Source organism: Cynocephalus volans, chromosome 10, assembly GCF_027409185.1.
Source record: "Cynocephalus volans isolate mCynVol1 chromosome 10, mCynVol1.pri, whole genome shotgun sequence".
NCBI classification, from domain to species: Eukaryota; Metazoa; Chordata; class Mammalia; order Dermoptera; family Cynocephalidae; genus Cynocephalus; species Cynocephalus volans.
In genome coordinates, this window is record NC_084469.1 from 99,385,048 (window position 1) to 99,408,301 (window position 23,254).

The window sequence follows — 23,254 nt, forward strand, 5'->3', positions numbered from 1 at the left end:
TAAAACACTGCTAAGTGCCTCCCCCCCCCCCCAGCCAACTCTCTGGACTGCCTTTCCACTAAGGACTCCCCTCGAATGGCCTACCTCAGGGCCCCCTTGGCTTGATTGGTGCTAACGGCCCCCTTCTGCTAAGAGCCTGCCAGGCCTGCCCCAAGTGCTTCCTTGGCCTGCCCCAGCATTAAGGGGCCCCCTGACTGGCCTGCCCAAGGGACCAATTCTACTGGTCTTCCCCTATGGGTCCCAGAGGCTGGACTACTGGTGAGGGCACCCTGCTGCTTTCTTTCTTTCTTTCTTTTTTCTTCTTGTTTTCTTACATATTTATTTTTGGCTTTTCTTTTATGTTTATTTTTTTTTCTTTTTCTCTCTTTTAGTATTTTTCCTGTTTTTATTTTTTTTGGTGTTGTTTGTTGTTTTGCATTTTTTGATTTTTGTATATTTCTGTACATTTTTGTACAGTTTTTAGGGGGTTTCTTCTTTTGGATTTTTATTTATTTATTTATTTATTGTTAGGGTTTTCTTCTATGTGGATTTTTTTTTGCTGGGTTTTCTTTTTGTGGGAGTTTACTTCTTGGGGAGTTTTTGGTTTTCTTCTTTTGGGGTGTTTTCTTTTTGGGGGTTCTCTTTTGGAGTTTTCCTTTTGTTGTGGTTTTCCTCTTTGGGGGTTTCTTCTTTTGGGCGTTTTGGGGGGTTTTCTTGTTTTCCTGGGGGGTTTTCTTCTTTCTATTGGAGTTTTTTCTATTTGGGTGTTTTTTTCTTTTATGGGGTTTTTCTTTTTGCTAGGGTTTCCTTCTTTGGGGGTTCTCTTTCTGGGGTGCATGGTTTCTTCTTTTTGTTGAGGTTTTCTTCTTTTCTGGAAGTTTTTCTTCTTTTCAGAGGTTTTTCTTCTTTGTAGAGACTTTTCTTTTTTGTGGGGGGTGTTTCTTCTTTTTGTTAGTGTTTTGTTCTTTTCATTGGGATTTTCTTCTTTGGGGGCTTCCTATTGCTGGCACTTTCTTCTTTTTACTGGGGTTTTTCTTCTTGTGGGATTCTTCTTTTATTGTGGGTTTTTTTTCGCTTTGTTGCTGTTTTCTTCTTTTGGGGGTGTTTCTACTTTTCCAGTTTTCTTTTGGACGGTTTCTTTTCTGAGAGGTTATCTTCTTATCAGTGGGGTTTTATTTTTGTTGGGGTTTCCTTCATGTGGGGTGGTTTCTGCTTTTTGTTGGGGTTTTCTTATTTTGGGGGGATTTTTCTTCCTTCTGTTGGGGTTCTCTTCTTTTTGTTGCGGTTGTCTTCTTTTGGGTTTTGTTTTTTTCTTCTTTTGGGCAGTTTTTCTTTATGTTTGGGTTTTATTCTTTTTGTAAAGCTTTTCTTCCTTTTTGGGGGGTGTTTTCTTCCGTGTGTTTTTTTTCTGGGTTGTGTGTTTTCTTCTTTTTGGTGTTTTCTGGGTGTCTTCTTTCGAGTATTTTCTGCATGTCATCTTCTTTTGGGTGTCCTCTTCTTTTCGGTGTTTTCTCGGTGTTTTCTTCTTTTGGGGGTTTTCTGGGTGCTATCATCTTTAGGATGTTCTCCGGGTGTTGTCTTTCTTTGGGTGTTCTCTGGATGTTGTCTTCTTTTGAGTATTTTCAGGGTGTTGTCTTCTTCTTTTCGGTGTTTTCTGGGTGCTGTCTTCTTTTTTTGTTTTTTTCCTTTTCTTTTTAAAGTTTTTTTTCATTTTTTCCTTTTTTTGTTTTTTTTTTGATTTTTTTTTTTTTTAAAGAACAGGGGTCTTAACATGATAAAAGGGTGACTGGGAAGGAGTGGCAGGGACAGGGTGGCAGAGACAGGGTGGCAGGGAAAGGGTGGAAGGAAGAGGGTGGCAGAGACATGGTGGCAAGGACAGGGTAGCAGGAACTGGGAGGGGGCAGAGCCCTGGGCCCCACATCTCAGATGTCCATGATGTTACTGTCACAATACTTTTCTGCTCGATAAAACAATGGAAAGCAGAGATTGTTGCTGAAGCCTTGGTTCTCCTGGCATTTCTGTATGTTCTGCGGCAGCTGTGTGGTCAGAAGGAAGAGAGCAACGAATAGTCACAGGACTGCAGTGCATGACTGGGGTCACCTGTCCCCCAGGCTGGAGCTGCCTCTGTGCTGGCTCTGGAACCCCCCCTCAGAGGCTGGTGCCTGTCTCCTAGCCCTTCCTGAATGGGGCAGGGATTCCCATGTCCTTTAGGTCTCCCAGCTTCTCACGAAGCTGGCCCAACTTCTCAGCCAGCTCCATCTTCACGTGCTGCCCTGAATGCAGTGCACTGGGGACCTCCATGTTCTAATTGGTCTGGATGGAGAGAAGCAGTCGGTGGCCACCTGATGCAGCCGGAGACCCACGGCACAGGGAAGGGGCACGGCACAGGCACACAGCGGGCCCTCCCTGTACCATTTCGTGTGAGGTATCCAGCACCCCATTTTAGAGGTGGGGGAACAAAGGCCCAGGGGGTGAGTGCGGAGGACACGCAGGCAGAATGGGTGACATGCCAGCCCAATGACGCGAGCCTGCAGCTCAGCTTGAAGTGTGCACCTGCCCAGAGCACAGGGGCATAAGCCGTGTAAGGAGTGGCTGCAGGAGGGACAGGCTGCCACCCTCCTCTCTACCCCACAACCATAAAACCAACCCCCTGGGCTGCAGCCACTCACTTGGTTTGGCAGGAGCTTGGACGTTTCAGCCGTTTTCACCTGGACCTGTAAGGCCGCCTTCTCCATTTCAAGGACGCGAATCTTGCCCTTCAGCTGGTCCTGCTGGTACTTGAGGACTTCATAGTTGTTCCTGTGGCCAGAGGTGGTGGAGAATGTAAAGAACGAGGAAAAGAAAGGACGACTTTTGTCATCAATGCACTGACTTTGCCACAAAACCAGAGGACTATGGCATGGGAAGGGGACACCTGGACTCTCAAGTGCCTGTCCACAGAGAGGACATGAATTGCCTGAGGCCACACACGAGTCACTGGCACAGCTGGGGCCACAGCTTGGCTCTGCACGTGTCCAAACCTGTGCGTCCCCCTCATCGTGATCACCTCTACCCTCCCACCTCCCACCACAACACCCATGCTGAGGCCCCCCCAGACCTGCCACCCACCGTCCCCCTCCTACTTGTTGTCCTCCAGCTGAAGGAAGAGGGCGTCTCGCTCGCTCTTGAGGTTGCGGTAGGACTGCAAATACAGAAAGGCAAAGTCAGGATTCGGCAGGGAGAAGATGGAGTCGGGGCACATGAACACTGACACCTACAGCAACCGTTCAGCGGTGACCTTTCCTCCCCCTGAATCACACTTGACACCTTTTTCAAGGCATTTCCAAGCCCACGTTCTCAGTTGCTTTTCCTAAGACCTCAGTAAGGGTGGAAGAGGCAGGGAAAGAGATCTGATTGACAGCTGGCCGACGGAGGCCCAGGGATAGCCTGTCACGTTGCCATTGTTAGGACTGTCATCACCATGGTCTGACTCTGTATTGCGTGCGGCACCAGGCACCGTGCTAACAATCCATCGAATCCTCACAACCACCACAGGAGGGAGTTACTATCGTTAGCTCCATTTTGTAGATGAAATGCAAGGTATTAGAGGTTAAGTGCTAAGATCACGTACAGCTGGGATGTGAACATCCAGGTCCATCTAATTCTCTAAGCCCATTTTCCCCCCTGGGGGTGGAGGGGCAAGCGTGAGGGCAGGTGGCGGGACTCACCCTCTCGGCGTCCTCCTGCCGTGTGGAGAAGGCGGTCAGACTCCCCTGCAGCTGTTGGATCTCATTTTCCCGGGAGTCCAGGCAGGTCCGCAGATGTTGACATTCTCCTGGAATGACAGAGGTCAAGATGGAACCCAAAGGACTCCCCTGAAGGCCTGTCAAGGCACCAGGTTGAGGGAGGAAGGCTGCCCAGATCCACACCTGCTTTCTGCCGGGCTTCCTGACGAGCATCGGCCAGGGCTCTCTCCATCTCTTCCTTTTCGGACTTTAAGATGGCATTGGTCCGAATCTGAGCCTTTGGGAGAAAAGCCAAACAGGTGGTGAGAGAGGGACAGGGAGGTTCTCTAGGGCACATGAGGGATGCCATAGAGTCCACTCACCTGCAGTTGTTCCCACAGGGAGTCCAGCTGCTGACACGGACTCTCCTTCTGTAGGAAGAGGAAAGAAACATCTCTTACCAGGGAGGCAGAGATGGAACAGCAAGGGACGAGCCCCAGGAATGCCACAAATGGCCCAGGACAGGCCCACCAGGGAGACCAGATCCTCGGGGACCCCGTGGTGCTGAGGGTGGGGTGCAGGGGGGAGCCTTCTCCAGGTTGGGAGTGGGCAGGACGAGCCTGTGGCCTCTCCATCTCAGTCTGTCCCCAAACCCATCAGACATGGAAGGAGCGAACAAAGAAATCATGTCCCTCTTTCCACTTCATCCAGTTTCCTGGTGCCAGATTTTCCATGTGGAGAGTCACGGGAAGGTGACTGAGGTTGTCCCCTCAGGTTCATTCCCCAGACTGGGAAGTGGTGGGGCCAGGAATGGATTTTCAAGGGAAAGCTCTCAGACCCTATGGGGACGCAAATGGACAAACTGTCCTTGAACTCCCAAGGAAAGAGAATTGGGGTCTTTGTTGGATTCAGAGCTGAACATCTGAATCCTGATTCTCTTTCCATGACAACCACAGAAACCTCTAGAAATGGAGGCTGAGAAAGGAAAGACTACCCTTCTCCCAGCTTGTGATTCACAAGGGTGCATGGATTCACCACGAACCACACACTAAGGACAGGGACTGATCTTAATAGCAGGGATCCAGGAATGAAAAGGACAGGCAAGATCCCTGTCTCCCTGATGTCTCGTGTGTGCCTAGAAATCTTTCATTCTTAGAGCTGCAAGGGACCTTTGACACCCTCTAATTCTATCTCAGGACACTCAAGCCCAGGCAGGAGAGGTGGCTTGTCCAAAACCAAAGACCAAGCAAAGCAGGAACTAAGTTAGGGTGGGAACACAGGGCTCCTGACAACTGTCAGCCTAGTGTTTCCAACAGGGCAACAGCCCAGAGCCCATGCGGCAAGGACTCAAGCAGGGGTGTCTGGAGAAAAGAGAGTGGGCAGGCAGGTCAGCAACAGAAAGAGCCATGCTGCATGGTCTGGGGTCCCTCCTGCTGAGAACTAGGCCACCGAGCACCCCATTCTCCCTTGGCACAGGAACCCCCAGCCCCTTTTCTTCAAAGCCCCAAGGGGAAATTGGAGCCCAGGATTGGCAGCATGGAAACAGGGGATGCCACTGGAGTCTTACCAGTTCCTGCACCACACTCTCTAGATAGTTCTTTACTGCATAGGTGGAGTCCAGGACTGCCTGCAGAACTAGGCACTGGCTCTGTGGCACATGAAGAGAGGAGGAGTTGGAGGAGGGTTGGGAGAGAGGTAGAGAGAGCGATCATTAGGGGTGGGGGTGTTGGCTGTTTCAGCTGGCAGCGTGGCCCCCAGCCCCCAGCATGGGAGGTGGTCGGGGGGCTGGCCTGGAGGGCACTTACCTCCAGCTCCTTAATGTAAGTTGAAGTCTTCAAGGCCTCCCCAGTGATGGATGATGGGGGCTGAAAGAGATGAGAGCACACATGGAGATGCTCTGCCCCTCAATAGCTAAGCTCTCTGCTGTCCTTTCTTCCTAACCTGGACCAGGCCCTCCTCCTGTAGCCCCTCTGTGCGCACTTCTCAAGGTCTCACTTCCCCATCGTCCCTCCGCTCCCGAGCACCTCTCATCCTGCAATTATTTTTTTGGGTGGTGGCCAGGACAGGGATTGAGCCCTGGGCCTTGGTGTTGTCAACATTGGGTTGTGGCTGTCTGAGTTGGCAGGGGGGTCCCCAGCCCCCAGCATGGGAGGTGGTTGGGGGCTGGCCTGGAGGGCACTTACCTCCAGCTCCTTAATGAAAGTTGAAGTCTTCAAGGCCTCCCCAGTGATGGATGATGGGGGCTGAAAGAGATGAGAGCACACATGGAGATGCTCTGCCCCTCAACGGCTAAGCCCTCTGCTGTCCTTTCTTCCTAACCTGGACCAAGCCCTCCTCCTGTAGCCCCTCTGTGCCCTCTTCTCAAGGTCTCACTTCCCCATTGTCCCTCGGCTCCCGAGCAGCTCTTATCCTGCACTTTTTCTTTTTTTGGTGGTGGCCAGTACAGGGATTGAGCCCTGGGCCTTGGTGTTGTCAACATCATCCTGTGCTTCCTGCAACAGGATCCAATGAGACAGCCAAGCTCGTGGTCCATCTGTGTGCACAGCTTCAAGGGAGAAGCTCAGAGAAGAGTCCTATGTCATATCCCGAGCAGAGGGAGATGTAGGATTCCAACCCAGACTTCTTACCCAGTCCCTGACACTTCTTCCATGGTCGTTACCATTACCCCCTACTGCTCCTTGAGGCCCCTGTTCCCAGGAGCCTGACCAGCCAACACTCACCTCCTGAGGTGACTGGCACCTCTCACAAATGCTGGGCTGGGGCCTACTGCCAGTTTTGGTGTTTTTTCCCTCAGCAGTCCTAGCTAGGCCCTTTTTCCGTTGGAACTCTCTCAGCTGTGAAAAGGAAAAGCAGGAGATGTGGAAGCCCCTATGTTTGTCACCTACTTTACAGTTTTTACAAAGTATTCTTACTTGTACCATCTGATTTAATGCCACCAGCAACCCTATAAGGTGTTGTCATGATCACCAAATGGCTGAAGAAATGGACCGATAGCATGATTAGAAAAAGGCAATAATGGAATTGAACTTCAGTCTTCTGGGGCTTTGTCATGAATCAGCAGCTGCTGGTGGGCCAAATACAAATCAGACATCGGGGCCCTCCCTCACAGAGCTTTGAGAGCTGCACCCCAGTACTTCTCAAACGTTTATGTCAATGTACCCTAATGGCAGAAGTCATGAGGGCACACCCCTAGGGATCTGGGGACCTCACAAAAAGAGGAAAACCCAAGCATCATTTCAGAGAAGTCCATTATGATCTTACAAATCCAGGTGAATGTCACCCCTAAGTACATTAAGAGGTTTTTTTCTCTTTCAAAAGAATCAAGCAAATCTGATGCTTCAGAAAGAGGCCCCCTGAGTCCTGTGGCACCCCAGACCGACAGGATCTTGGCAAGATTCAAGCTGTGAAGTTCAGTTGCCCAGGATTTATCCCACAGAAGATAAGCACATCTCCCTCCAGAGAGTAGTGACTGAAAGGCGCTCTGGTCCCAGAATCCTAGGCAATTCTAAGGTGAGATCCAGACTCAGAAATAAATTGTTAAGTGTCTCTAGAGAGTAGAAACCCAGGAGAAAACCAAACCGAACCCGTTCTCCCAACGGTCACCCAGAGATACTGTCCACATTTCTAGCTCACTGGTGAAGTGCAGGCTTTTTAGGTAGGCAATGTCTAAGTAAAGGGGAGAAGGGGAACCAGAAACCTCCCAGGCAGTAATGACAGTTCCTGAGGGATTGTGACACTTCCCAGGGGGATTGGGTCAGTTTGGAATGGGATTGTGAGGTGACAACATTCCACTCCTTCCTACCAATGTCAGAGTCACTGCAACACTGTGGGGAAGTGGAGCACAGAGCCAGGACCGAGGTCCTTGGAGACGGGAACCCAGGGGAGCCAGGGAGCCCAGGAAGGTCTGGTTTGGGGTAGCAGGAGGCCAGGGCTGAGTCCAGGTGGGGAGCCCTGGAAGTAACCTTACTGGCCAAAGTCACCCGGGGACAGCCAGCAAGGGCAGGGTCTGGGCAGCTGAGGGGGCAGGGATGGCTGAGAAGACTTTGTTGGGGGGCGTCAAGAGGCACAGAGGGGCAATCCCCGTGTGCCTCAGAAGTGACACCGAGTCCTGCCCCTGTCCCACCATAGGAGGGGCCTCGGGCTGGCTCCGGGGCTGCGACCCAGCACGTTATACCTTCTTCTTGGCCCTCGCCAATTTCTCCTGTCGGATTTCCTCCGACATTTCGGGGCAGGGAAAAGGAAAGGGGTACTTCCGCCTTATCATGTCTAAGCACTGGACAGTCACTCCCTCCAGCTAAGGCACGGACCAGCGACTGAGCCAGAGCAGCTGGGAGCAGCCGGTGCTAGGCAACAGGCAGGTGGGCGTGGCCTCAATGCTCACAGCCCATTGGTGGATGAGAAAGATGGACGGAATGGGGGCGTGGCCAGAACCCAGGGAAGGGTGGAGTCACAATGAAAGCCGGCCCCGCCCACCCCAGGGAGGGGCCCCTGGGGGAAAGGGGCGGGGCTGTCACTTGGTGCCCATGCAGCTTCTGTGTGACCCTTCACGGTGGCCATCACAGAATCTGAGGCACCTGGCAGAGCAGAGAGGCCGTTCTCCAGCCCCCACCCTGGACCCTCCTGTGCCCATTCACCCCTGACCTGGGGCCTCAGGCCCCAGGGCTCAGGAGGTGGGTGAGGAATGGACAGCAGGCAAGTGTGTCACTTTACAGTCCCTTTCCAGACTCCTCACAGCTCTGCCCCAGACTTTCTCATCCCAGAAACCACCTCCAAAGACCCCCGTCCAGTCCTCCAGATGCTTCTCCACTCGCCCCCTTCCTCAAGGGTGTCTTCACTGATCCCGGGAGCTGAAAATAGGTGTAGCTGGCAGCAGTAGCTTTCCTGTCGGGGGGGGCCTTGAGGAGGGGCCTGAGACTTTGGGGAGTGGTTGGAAACCCAGAGGCACGTCTGGAAACCCGGACCCAGGGAAACTGAGCACCTCCTGTCTCCCGGTGTGGCTGGCGTTTTCCACAAGACATTCTGTGTGTTGTGGAGAAGAACATGGAGCATGAGGAGACGCGCCAAGGGTTCCTACAAGTCAGCGTAAAATCTGCCTGAGTCTCAAAGTGCCTGGGACAGAATGTCTCCCCAGAGGGACAGGGCTGCTGATTGGTCCCTGATGGAGTTTGGATGTGTCGTCCCCTCCAAAACGCATGTGGAAATCTCATCTCCAATGTGGCAGTGTGGAAACTGATTGAGTCATGGGGGTGGATCCCTCATGAATGGATTCATGCTCTCCCTGGGGGAGGGGGATTAATGAGTGAGCTCTCGCTCTATTAGTTCTCGCGAGAGCTGATTGTTTAAAGGACCCTGGCACCTCCCCTCTCTCTCTTGCTTCCTCTCGCCATGTGATCTGCTTGTGCTCGTCAGCTGCTGCCACTTTCCGCCATGAGTAGAAGCAGCCTGAGGCCCATGCCAGATGCAGCTGTCCCAGAATCGTAAGCCAAATAAACCTCTGTTCTTTATAAATTACCCAGTGTCGGGTATCATTTTAAAGCTGCAGGGCATGAGGGCTAAAGCAGCAAGCTGAAACCTCCAAAGGTCACGAGTGGATTTGCCACAGTCTTTCATGCTTGACTAGAGCTACCCACTAGACTTTCCATCCGAGTCTCTGATGGGCCTTCCCTGAGGAAGACAGAAGAAGCAGAGCTGGACGAGCCTCATTACAACTGCGTGTGTGTAGAGAGAGCGGAGAGAGAAGGGGGCAGAAGCCATCCCTGAAGGTGTAATGCCTGAGGATTTTCCGAAATGGGTACAATACGTCAATCCACAGACTCAAGAAACTCCAAGTAGATTGGCAAACCCCAACTAGGATTAAAAAAGAAAGGAGGAGAAAATCATACTAAAGTCCATTATAGTTAAATTGCTAAAAGGAATTAGATAAAGTCAAATTTCTTCTCTAAAGCAAATTCATTCCCTTATATGTCATTACTAAACAAAAAAAATTAAGATGTTCTAAAACTATTTATTCATCATAAGAAATTAAGAAAATAATAAGAAACCAAAGAGTCACAGGAGAATGGATATACTAAACATAAAAAAAAAAATCAGATTATCAGGAGAAAATGGTAGAATTGACAGATCAATAAATCCGAAAGCTTGTTATTTGAATAATAAAGATCCATCAAAAAACATGCCCTCACTGTCAGTGTTTATTTTTATTAAATAAATTTGATTCAAATAAAAATACACAAATGTGGGAGTGAAAAAAAATGATGTGCCTACAGATCCCAAGGAAACTATGAAAATAAGGATACCTAAGAAATAAACATTTCATAAATAAATTTGATATTTTATTTTATTTTTATTTTTATTTTTATTTTTTTCGTGACCGGCGCTCAGCCAGGGAGTGCACCGGTCATTCCTATATAGGATCCGAACCCGCGGCGGGAACGTCGCTGTGCTGCTAGCGCAGCACGCTACCGAGTGCGCCACGGGCTCAGCCCAAATTTGATATTTTAAAGTAAAAGTTAACTTCCTGACCAAGTATAAATTATAAAACTTGACAAAGGGACCCTTATTTGGCCTGCCCCTATTGCTGCCTGGGTTGGCCTGGCCTGGCACTAAGGGAACCGATGGCCTCACCAGCAGCTAAGGGTCCCCCTGATCAGGCTTGCCATAACCGGACTTGTAATGTAAGTGTCCAGTTGTAATGTAACTGGACTTGACTTTTGGCACCTAATCTGTCACCTCAGTGGCTGTACAGAGACCGCTTCCCACTGAAGAAAAATATCTGGTGTCTTCCAAGGTCACAGGTGACAAATGTGACCCATGGCAGTCTTACAAGTTAAAATGTCTGGCTGGGCCAAGAAGCCCCCAGCCTCCGTAACTCCTATGTAACTCTCAGCTTAAACACCTTCCATGATACCGCTGATCTGGTTTGGGGCCTGGTGGGTTTATACTCTCTTGGCACTCTATAGGTTCCCAACTTCCAAAAACATATCATATGCTTGTCAGTTGATGAATGAATAAATAAAATATGGTGCATCGACACACTGGAATATGACTCACCCATGAAAAGGATCAAGGCTCTGACACGCTACCACGTGGGCAAACCTTGAACACATCACGCTCAGTGAAAGACGCCAGACACAAAAGGCCACACAGTGTAGGATTCCATTTATATGAATGCGCCAGTCCACGAGACCGAAAGTGGGTTCGTGGTTGCCAGGGGCTGGGGGAGGGGATGGAAGAGTGACTTTTAATGGATGTGGGATTTCTTTGTAGGGTGATGAAGATGTTCTGGAATCTGATAGTGGTGATGGTTATACAACCACTAAAACCCACTGACTTTCATGCTTTCAGTGAGTGAATTGTATGGTATATGAACTATCGCTCCATGAAGCTGTTATTAATTTGAAAAGCACCATAATTGCAATGAAAAGTTTGGTTAGGATCTGTCTGTCTGATTCTAAGTTCCTGGAGGTCTGGTATAATGTGAGTTTTACTCAGTACCGCATCCTCCAAAGGCCGAGCCCATAGTAGGTGGCTCATTAAATGTCTCAAAACGAGCTATGTTTACACCAGGGTCTCTCCCATTCTCTCTCCCCCTTGGCACTGCGGACCTTGTGGCTGGATCACGCTCTGTGGTTTGGCTGTCCTGCACGTGCTGAACAGCGTCCCTGGCCTCCACCTACTGCATGCCAGGAGCACCCTCCTCGTCAGTCCTGACAACTACAGATGTCGCCAGACATTGCCTAGTGTCCTCTGGGGGCAAATTGCCCATGGCTGTGAAACATCCATTTAGAGGTACCAAGGTTTTGAATTTGGGGTGCTGCGTGGGACTTTAGAAGTCCCCACGTAAAGGCTGGCCCCCAGGGGGACGCCGCAGGGACATGCAGGCCTTGGCTGTGTCAGCAAAACCTCACCCAGCCAGGAGGTGGTGGAGCAGGGCTCCCAAACCCACCCAACCGGGGCAAAAAGTAAAGCCACCCTCTACCAAGAGGGGCCGCAGGCAGAAGGGGACCGGCAGGTGAGCCCACAGGACCGAAGGACCAGCTCCCGAGAGGGGAGCCTCAAAGAACGCCTTCACGGCTGGCCAGCGGTGCAGCGACCCCACATCCGAGAGGTCAACGGGAAGACGGGCTGAGGAAGGGGCGGGGCCACGACGCAGGGCGGGGCGAGAGGCAGAGACGCCGGATGCACAGTCATTGAAAGGAAGGTCCCGTCTCCGAGTCGGGGCGGAGCTTGTGGCGTGGGCGGGGCTTGAAGAGAGAGCGGGCATCTGACTGGGGAAGGAGGAGGGACTCCGGGTAAGGGGCGGGGCCTGATGCTCCGGGGCGGGGCATCTCACGGGCCGGCGGCGTTCGGGGGACTCGCCAAGGTGGCGGCAGGCGGTTTATATACTTTCACGCGGGGCGCCAGCTCTTACCTCATATCACGGCCCCGCAGCGCCGCCCGCGCCCGGCCCGGCCCTCCTTCCGCCCCGAGCCGCGCCGCGAGGAGCCGGCGGGGCGGCGTCTTGTGCGAACCGGCTCCGATGGCCGCAGAGCGCACTCGTGTCTGTCACGGGGGGCAAGAAGGGGCTCCTGACGTGGGAGCGGGCGCCGGGCCTGTGGGGGGAATGGAGCCCGAACCGTGCGGGTGGAAGTCAGTCCCTGACGGGACTGCCCCGAGGAGGCTCCGGCGCCAGCTGAAGCAGGGACAGGAGACAGACGGGAGGGCGCCCGGCCGGGCGGGGGAGGGGCGGGAGCTGACCCCTGATGATGGGGGGAGGGGCGGGAGCTGACCCCTGATGCGGGAGGGGGGCGGGAGCTGACCCCTGATGCTGGGGGAGGGGCGGGAGCTGACCCCTGATGGGGGAGGGGCGGGAACTGACCCTTGATGCTGGAGGCCAGGTGCGGGAGCTGACCCCTGGTGATGAGGGGCCCTTTATGGGAAGTTTATTGGCCCCCCAGCTAGAGCAGAATAGGGTGGGCACAGATCTCGGAGAGCCCAAGTGCTGGGGTGAGGGGCCTGATCTCTTTCCTACAGGAAAGTTGTTTTCATCACATCTCCCCCCGCTTTTGTTAACACTTTGTGAGTAGAACAGGGGGCCTGGGTGGGTTCCTCCCTGGCATCCACCTCTTCCCTGGGGGAGTTCCCTGGGGCTCCCAGAGTCTGCGGCAAGAGCTTCACGTGGGGATCTGGTGCCCCAGAAGGTGTCAGAACAAGGGCAGTCCTGGCTCCATGTGGCCGCTACAGGAGGGGTCTTCCAGACCCACACCCGGGTCACTCCCTGCTCTGTCTTCCCACCGAGTGGGAACCAGGAGTGGCAAGGCCTGGGGGCAGCCCGGGCAGCCTCAGGCCCTGCTGGCCGTTCACAGGCTGTGTCTCCACAGGGGCGGCTGACGGGGCTGGGTGGAGAGGACCTTCCCACCATCATCATCGTGGCCCACTACGACGCGTTCGGAGTGGCCCCGGTATGTCTGTGTGTCCCCCACGGGGCCGGACCCCATCTCGGTTCAGTCTGCAGATGCACCCACAGTGAGGGCCCTTGACCCGCCTTCTCAGGTCCCATGAGGACCCTCTGGGTGGGTGTCATCGTGTCACTGACATGGAGGGTTTCCAAAATGGGTACAATACGTCAATCCACAGATTGAAGAACCAAACCCCAACTGGGAATAAAAAAGAAAAGAAAAAATCATACTAACGTCCATCGTAGTTAAATTGCTGAAACGAAGGAGATAAAGTCAAATTTCTTTTCTAAAGCAAATTCCCACCCGTATATGTCATGATTACATAATAAATATCAAAATATTCTAGAACTACTTATTCATCATAAGAAAATAACGACAAACCTAAGATTCACAGGAGAATGGATATGCTGAACACACACAGAAAAATGAAATCAAATGATCCAGAGAGGGGAAATGACAGAATTGACAGACTAATAAATCTGAAAGCTGTTTATCTGAAAAATAAAAATCAAACAAAAACCATGTATTCACTTTCAGTCTTTATTTTAATTAAATAAATATGACTCAAATAAAACTACACAAATGTGGGAGTGGAGAAAAACGTAAAGTAGATTCTGAAGAAACTACAAAAATAAGGATAATTATTAAAATAGATATTTTATGAATAAGTTTGATACTTTAATGAAAAAGAAAATTTTCTGGCCAAGTATAAATGATAAAACACTGCTAAGTGCCTCCCCCCCCCCCCAGCCAACTCTCTGGACTGCCTTTCCACTAAGGACTCCCCTCGAATGGCCTACCTCAGGGCCCCCTTGGCTTGATTGGTGCTAACGGCCCCCTTCTGCTAAGAGCCTGCCAGGCCTGCCCCAAGTGCTTCCTTGGCCTGCCCCAGCATTAAGGGGCCCCCTGACTGGCCTGCCCAAGGGACCAATTCTACTGGTCTTCCCCTATGGGTCCCTGAGGCTGGACTACTGGTGAGGGCACCCTGCTGCTTTCTTTCTTTCTTTCTTTTTTCTTCTTGTTTTCTTACATATTTATTTTTGGCTTTTCTTTTATGTTTATTTTTTTTTCTTTTTCTCTCTTTTAGTATTTTTCCTGTTTTTATTTTTTTTGGTGTTGTTTGTTTGTTTTGCATTTTTTGATTTTTGTATATTTCTGTACATTTTTGTACAGTTTTTAGGGGGTTTCTTCTTTTGGATTTTTATTTATTTATTTATTTATTGTTAGGGTTTTCTTCTATGTGGATTTTTTTTTGCTGGGTTTTCTTTTTGTGGGAGTTTACTTCTTGGGGAGTTTTTGGTTTTCTTCTTTTGGGGTGTTTTCTTTTTGGGGGTTCTCTTTTGGAGTTTTCCTTTTGTTGTGGTTTTCCTCTTTGGGGGTTTCTTCTTTTGGGGCGTTTTGGGGGGTTTTCTTGTTTTCCTGGGGGGTTTTCTTCTTTCTATTGGAGTTTTTTCTATTTGGGTGTTTTTTTCTTTTATGGGGTTTTTCTTTTTGCTAGGGTTTCCTTCTTTGGGGGTTCTCTTTCTGGGGTGCATGGTTTCTTCTTTTTGTTGAGGTTTTCTTCTTTTCTGGAAGTTTTTCTTCTTTTCAGAGGTTTTTCTTCTTTGTAGAGACTTTTCTTTTTTGTGGGGGGTGTTTCTTCTTTTTGTTAGTGTTTTGTTCTTTTCATTGGGATTTTCTTCTTTGGGGGCTTCCTATTGCTGGCACTTTCTTCTTTTTACTGGGGTTTTTCTTCTTGTGGGATTCTTCTTTTATTGTGGGTTTTTTTTCGCTTTGTTGCTGTTTTCTTCTTTTGGGGGTGTTTCTACTTTTCCAGTTTTCTTTTGGACGGTTTCTTTTCTGAGAGGTTATCTTCTTATCAGTGGGGTTTTATTTTTGTTGGGGTTTCCTTCATGTGGGGTGGTTTCTGCTTTTTGTTGGGGTTTTCTTATTTTGGGGGGATTTTTCTTCCTTCTGTTGGGGTTCTCTTCTTTTTGTTGCGGTTGTCTTCTTTTGGGTTTTGTTTTTTTCTTCTTTTGGGCAGTTTTTCTTTATGTTTGGGTTTTATTCTTTTTGTAAAGCTTTTCTTCCTTTTTGGGGGGTGTTTTCTTCCGTGTGTTTTTTTTCTGGGTTGTGTGTTTTCTTCTTTTTGGTGTTTTCTGGGTGTCTTCTTTCGAGTATTTTCTGCATGTCATCTTCTTTTGGGTGTCCTCTTCTTTTCGGTGTTTTCTCGGTGTTTTCTTCTTTTGGGGGTTTTCTGGGTGCTATCATCTTTAGGATGTTCTCCGGGTGTTGTCTTTCTTTGGGTGTTCTCTGGATGTTGTCTTCTTTTGAGTATTTTCAGGGTGTTGTCTTCTTCTTTTCGGTGTTTTCTGGGTGCTGTCTTCTTTTTTTGTTTTTTTCCTTTTCTTTTTAAAGTTTTTTTTCATTTTTTCCTTTTTTTTTTTTTTTGATTTTTTTTTTTTTTTAAAGAACAGGGGTCTTAACATGATAAAAGGGTGACTGGGAAGGAGTGGCAGGGACAGGGTGGCAGAGACAGGGTGGCAGGGAAAGGGTGGAAGGAAGAGGGTGGCAGAGACATGGTGGCAAGGACAGGGTAGCAGGAACTGGGAGGGGGCAGAGCCCTGGGCCCCACATCTCAGATGTCCATGATGTTACTGTCACAATACTTTTCTGCTCGATAAAACAATGGAAAGCAGAGATTGTTGCTGAAGCCTTGGTTCTCCTGGCATTTCTGTATGTTCTGCGGCAGCTGTGTGGTCAGAAGGAAGAGAGCAACGAATAGTCACAGGACTGCAGTGCATGACTGGGGTCACCTGTCCCCCAGGCTGGAGCTGCCTCTGTGCTGGCTCTGGAACCCCCCCTCAGAGGCTGGTGCCTGTCTCCTAGCCCTTCCTGAATGGGGCAGGGATTCCCATGTCCTTTAGGTCTCCCAGCTTCTCACGAAGCTGGCCCAACTTCTCAGCCAGCTCCATCTTCACGTGCTGCCCTGAATGCAGTGCACTGGGGACCTCCATGTTCTAATTGGTCTGGATGGAGAGAAGCAGTCGGTGGCCACCTGATGCAGCCGGAGACCCACGGCACAGGGAAGGGGCACGGCACAGGCACACAGCGGGCCCTCCCTGTACCATTTCGTGTGAGGTATCCAGCACCCCATTTTAGAGGTGGGGGAACAAAGGCCCAGGGGGTGAGTGCGGAGGACACGCAGGCAGAATGGGTGACATGCCAGCCCAATGACGCGAGCCTGCAGCTCAGCTTGAAGTGTGCACCTGCCCAGAGCACAGGGGCATAAGCCGTGTAAGGAGTGGCTGCAGGAGGGACAGGCTGCCACCCTCCTCTCTACCCCACAACCATAAAACCAACCCCCTGGGCTGCAGCCACTCACTTGGTTTGGCAGGAGCTTGGACGTTTCAGCCGTTTTCACCTGGACCTGTAAGGCCGCCTTCTCCATTTCAAGGACGCGAATCTTGCCCTTCAGCTGGTCCTGCTGGTACTTGAGGACTTCATAGTTGTTCCTGTGGCCAGAGGTGGTGGAGAATGTAAAGAACGAGGAAAAGAAAGGACGACTTTTGTCATCAATGCACTGACTTTGCCACAAAACCAGAGGACTATGGCATGGGAAGGGGACACCTGGACTCTCAAGTGCCTGTCCACAGAGAGGACATGAATTGCCTGAGGCCACACACGAGTCACTGGCACAGCTGGGGCCACAGCTTGGCTCTGCACGTGTCCAAACCTGTGCGTCCCCCTCATCGTGATCACCTCTACCCTCCCACCTCCCACCACAACACCCATGCTGAGGCCCCCCCAGACCTGCCACCCACCGTCCCCCTCCTACTTGTTGTCCTCCAGCTGAAGGAAGAGGGCGTCTCGCTCACTCTTGAGGTTGCGGTAGGACTGCAAATACAGAAAGGCAAAGTCAGGATTCGGCAGGGAGAAGATGGAGTCGGGGCACATGAACACTGACACCTACAGCAACCGTTCAGCGGTGACCTTTCCTCCCCCTGAATCACACTTGACACCTTTTTCAAGGCATTTCCAAGCCCACGTTCTCAGTTGCTTTTCCTAAGACCTCAGTAAGGGTGGAAGAGGCAGGGAAAGAGATCTGATTGACAGCTGGCCGACGGAGGCCCAGGGATAGCCTGTCACGTTGCCATTGTTAGGACTGTCATCACCATGGTCTGACTCTGTATTGCGTGCGGCACCAGGCACCGTGCTAACAATCCATCGAATCCTCACAACCACCACAGGAGGGAGTTACTATCGTTAGCTCCATTTTGTAGATGAAATGCAAGGTATTAGAGGTTAAGTGCTAAGATCACGTACAGCTGGGATGTGAACATCCAGGTCCATCTAATTCTCTAAGCCCATTTTCCCCCCTGGGGGTGGAGGGGCAAGCGTGAGGGCAGGTGGCGGGACTCACCCTCTCGGCGTCCTCCTGCCGTGTGGAGAAGGCGGTCAGACTCCCCTGCAGCTGTTGGATCTCATTTTCCCGGGAGTCCAGGCAGGTCCGCAGATGTTGACATTCTCCTGGAATGACAGAGGTCAAGATGGAACCCAAAGGACTCCCCTGAAGGCCTGTCAAGGCACCAGGTTGAGGGAGGAAGGCTGCCCAGATCCACACCTGCTTTCTGCCGGGCTTCCTGACGAGCATCGGCCAGGGCTCTCTCCATCTCTTCCTTTTCGGACTTTAAGATGGCATTGGTCCGAATCTGAGCCTTTGGGAGAAAAGCCAAACAGGTGGTGAGAGAGGGACAGGGAGGTTCTCTAGGGCACATGAGGGATGCCATAGAGTCCACTCACCTGCAGTTGTTCCCGCAGGGAGTCCAGCTGCTGACACGGACTCTCCTTCTGTAGGAAGAGGAAAGAAACATCTCTTACCAGGGAGGCAGAGATGGAACAGCAAGGGACGAGCCCCAGGAATGCCACGAATGGCCCAGGACAGGCCCACCAGGGAGACCAGATCCTCGGGGACCCCGTGGTGCTGAGGGTGGGGTGCAGGGGGGAGCCTTCTCCAGGTTGGGAGTGGGCAGGACGAGCCTGTGGCCTCTCCATCTCAGTCTGTCCCCAAACCCATCAGACATGGAAGGAGCGAACAAAGAAATCATGTCCCTCTTTCCACTTCATCCAGTTTCCTGGTGCCAGATTTTCCATGTGGAGAGTCACGGGAAGGTGACTGAGGTTGTCCCCTCAGGTTCATTCCCCAGACTGGGAAGTGGTGGGGCCAGGAATGGATTTTCAAGGGAAAGCTCTCAGACCCTATGGGGACGCAAATGGACAAACTGTCCTTGAACTCCCAAGGAAAGAGAATTGGGGTCTTTGTTGGATTCAGAGCTGAACATCTGAATCCTGATTCTCTTTCCATGACAACCACAGAAACCTCTAGAAATGGAGGCTGAGAAAGGAAAGACTACCCTTCTCCCAGCTTGTGATTCACAAGGGTGCATGGATTCACCACGAACCACACACTAAGGACAGGGACTGATCTTAATAGCAGGGATCCAGGAATGAAAAGGACAGGCAAGATCCCTGTCTCCCTGATGTCTCGTGTGTGCCTAGAAATCTTTCATTCTTAGAGCTGCAAGGGACCTTTGACACCCTCTAATTCTATCTCAGGACACTCAAGCCCAGGCAGGAGAGGTGGCTTGTCCAAAACCAAAGACCAAGCAAAGCAGGAACTAAGTTAGGGTGGGAACACAGGGCTCCTGACAACTGTCAGCCTAGTGTTTCCAACAGGGCAACAGCCCAGAGCCCATGCGGCAAGGACTCAAGCAGGGGTGTCTGGAGAAAAGAGAGTGGGCAGGCAGGTCAGCAACAGAAAGAGCCATGCTGCATGGTCTGGGGTCCCTCCTGCTGAGAACTAGGCCACCGAGCACCCCATTCTCCCTTGGCACAGGAACCCCCAGCCCCTTTTCTTCAAAGCCCCAAGGGGAAATTGGAGCCCAGGATTGGCAGCATGGAAACAGGGGATGCCACTGGAGTCTTACCAGTTCCTGCACCACACTCTCTAGATAGTTCTTTACTGCATAGGTGGAGTCCAGGACTGCCTGCAGAACTAGGCACTGGCTCTGTGGCACATGAAGAGAGGAGGAGTTGGAGGAGGGTTGGGAGAGAGGTAGAGAGAGCGATCATTAGGGGTGGGGGTGTTGGCTGTTTCAGCTGGCAGCGTGGCCCCCAGCCCCCAGCATGGGAGGTGGTCGGGGGGCTGGCCTGGAGGGCACTTACCTCCAGCTCCTTAATGTAAGTTGAAGTCCTCAAGGCCTCCCCAGTGATGGATGATGGGGGCTGGAAGAGATGAGAGCACACATGGAGATGCTCTGCCCCTCAACGGCTAAGCCCTCTGCTGTCCTTTCTTCCTAACCTGGAACAAGACCTCCTCCTGTAGCCCCTCTGTGCGCACTTCTCAAGGTCTCACTTCCCCATCGTCCCTCCGCTCCCGAGCACCTCTCATCCTGCAATTATTTTTTTGGGTGGTGGCCAGGACAGGGATTGAGCCCTGGGCCTTGGTGTTGTCAACATTGGGTTGTGGCTGTCTGAGTTGGCAGGGGGGTCCCCAGCCCCCAGCATGGGAGGTGGTTGGGGGCTGGCCTGGAGGGCACTTACCTCCAGCTCCTTAATGAAAGTTGAAGTCTTCAAGGCCTCCCCAGTGATGGATGATGGGGGCTGAAAGAGATGAGAGCACACATGGAGATGCTCTGCCCCTCAACGGCTAAGCCCTCTGCTGTCCTTTCTTCCTAACCTGGACCAAGCCCTCCTCCTGTAGCCCCTCTGTGCCCTCTTCTCAAGGTCTCACTTCCCCATTGTCCCTCGGCTCCCGAGCAGCTCTTATCCTGCACTTTTTCTTTTTTTGGTGGTGGCCAGTACAGGGATTGAGCCCTGGGCCTTGGTGTTGTCAACATCATCCTGTGCTTCCTGCAACAGGATCCAATGAGACAGCCAAGCTCGTGGTCCATCTGTGTGCACAGCTTCAAGGGAGAAGCTCAGAGAAGAGTCCTATGTCATATCCCGAGCAGAGGGAGATGTAGGATTCCAACCCAGACTTCTTACCCAGTCCCTGACACTTCTTCCATGGTCGTTACCATTACCCCCTACTGCTCCTTGAGGCCCCTGTTCCCAGGAGCCTGACCAGCCAACACTCACCTCCTGAGGTGACTGGCACCTCTCACAAATGCTGGGCTGGGGCCTACTGCCAGTTTTGGTGTTTTTTCCCTCAGCAGTCCTAGCTAGGCCCTTTTTCCGTTGGAACTCTCTCAGCTGTGAAAAGGAAAAGCAGGAGATGTGGAAGCCCCTATGTTTGTCACCTACTTTACAGTTTTTACAAAGTATTCTTACTTGTACCATCTGATTTAATGCCACCAGCAACCCTATAAGGTGTTGTCATGATCACCAAATGGCTGAAGAAATGGACCGATAGCATGATTAGAAAAAGGCAATAATGGAATTGAACTTCAGTCTTCTGGGGCTTTGTCATGAATCAGCAGCTGCTGGTGGGCCAAATACAAATCAGACATCGGGGCCCTCCCTCACAGAGCTTTGAGAGCTGCACCCCAGTACTTCTCAAACGTTTATGTCAATGTACCCTAATGGCAGAAGTCATGAGGGCACACCCCTAGGGATCTGGGGACCTCACAAAAAGAGGAAAACCCAAGCATCATTTCAGAGAAGTCCATTATGATCTTACAAATCCAGGTGAATGTCACCCCTAAGTACATTAAGAGGTTTTTTCTCTTTCAAAAGAATCAAACAAATCTGATGCTTCAGAAAGAGGCCCCCTGAGTCCTGTGGCACCCCAGACCGACAGGATCTTGGCAAGATTCAAGCTGTGAAGTTCAGTTGCCCAGGATTTATCCCACAGAAGATAAGCACATCTCCCTCCAGAGAGTAGTGACTGAAAGGCGCTCTGGTCCCAGAATCCTAGGCAATTCTAAGGTGAGATCCAGACTCAGAAATAAATTGTTAAGTGTCTCTAGAGAGTAGAAACCCAGGAAAAAACCAAACCGAACCCGTTCTCCCAATGGTCACCCAGAGATACTGTCCACATTTCTAGCTCACTGGTGAAGTGCAGGCTTTTTAGGTAGGCAATGTCTAAGTAAAGGGGAGAAGGGGAACCAGAAACCTCCCAGGCAGTAATGACAGTTCCTGAGGGATTGTGACACTTCCCAGGGGGATTGGGTCAGTTTGGAATGGGATTGTGAGGTGACAACATTCCACTCCTTCCTACCAATGTCAGAGTCACTGCAACACTGTGGGGAAGTGGAGCACAGAGCCAGGACCGAGGTCCTTGGAGACGGGAACCCAGGGGAGCCAGGGAGCCCAGGAAGGTCTGGTTTGGGGTAGCAGGAGGCCAGGGCTGAGTCCAGGTGGGGAGCCCTGGAAGTAACCTTACTGGCCAAAGTCACCCGGGGACAGCCGGCAAGGGCAGGGTCTGGGCAGCTGAGGGGGCAGGGATGGCTGAGAAGACTTTGTTGGGGGGCGTCAAGAGGCACAGAGGGGCAATCCCCGTGTGCCTCAGAAGTGACACCGAGTCCTGCCCCTGTCCCACCATAGGAGGGGCCTCGGGCTGGCTCCGGGGCTGCGACCCAGCACGTTATGCCTTCTTCTTGGCCCTCGCCAATTTCTCCTGTCGGATTTCCTCCGACATTTCGGGGCAGGGAAAAGGAAAGGGGTACTTCCGCCTTATCATGTCTAAGCACTGGACAGTCACTCCCTCCAGCTAAGGCACGGACCAGCGACTGAGCCAGAGCAGCTGGGAGCAGCCGGTGCTAGGCAACAGGCAGGTGGGCGTGGCCTCAATGCTCACAGCCCATTGGTGGATGAGAAAGATGGACGGAATGGGGGCGTGGCCAGAACCCAGGGAAGGGTGGAGTCACAATGAAAGCCGTCCCCGCCCACCCCAGGGAGGGGCCCCTGGGGGAAAGGGGCGGGGCTGTCACTTGGTGCCCATGCAGCTTCTGTGTGACCCTTCACGGTGGCCATCACAGAATCTGAGGCACCTGGCAGAGCAGAGAGGCCGTTCTCCAGCCCCCACCCTGGACCCTCCTGTGCCCATTCACCCCTGACCTGGGGCCTCAGGCCCCAGGGCTCAGGAGGTGGGTGAGGAATGGACAGCAGGCAAGTGTGTCACTTTACAGTCCCTTTCCAGACTCCTCACAGCTCTGCCCCAGACTTTCTCATCCCAGAAACCGCCTCCAAAGACCCCCGTCCAGTCCTCCAGATGCTTCTCCACTCGCCCCCTTCCTCAAGGGTGTCTTCACTGATCCCGGGAGCATAGCTGTCCCCTCCCAACCGGGTCTCATCCAGGTCAATCCTGCTTTCCAGATGCTCCTCCTCTCACACCCCACGGTACCCCCTTCCACCCGGAATGGGCTCTCCCATCAGCCTATCCCCTTGGGCTCCTCCAGACCAAACTGGGCGGGGAGTGGCTAAAACTATAAAACTCTCAGAAGAACACAGAAGTGTCAATCTTCAGGATCTTAGATTAGGCAACGGTTTTCTAGGCATGACATCAAAAGCACAAGCAATGAAAGAAAAAATGGATAAACTGAACATCATCAAAATTAAAAAGAATGCCATCAAGAAAGTGAAAAGAAAACTGAAAGACAGTGAAAATAAAACCGCAGAATTGGAGAAAACTTTTACAAGTCATATATCTTATAAGGAGCTTGTATCCAGAGTATTTATATAAACCCATCGCAACTTGATCATAAAACGATTAGTATCTCATTTTTAAAAATTGGCAAAAAATCTGAACACACAGTTCTCTAAAGAAAATATACAAATGCCCAATAAGCACATCAAAAGGTGCTTGACATCAGTAGTCATCAGAGAAATGCACATCATATGTACAATGAGATATCACTTCACACCCACTAGCACGGCTATAGTCACAGAGATGCATAAAAACGGTGTGGCAAGGACACGGAGAGATTAAAACCCTCACACACGGCTGGGAAACCTGGACAGAGGTGCAACCACTTTGGAAACAGCCTGAAAGTTCCTCAAATGATTCAGCGCGGAGTTACAGTAGGATCCAGGCATTGCACTTCTAGGTATACGCCAAGAGAAATAAAACTACGCATCCACACAAAACCTTGAATAGAAATGGTCACAGCAGCATTATTCCCCGTAGCCCAAAGGTAGAACTAGCCAAGTGTC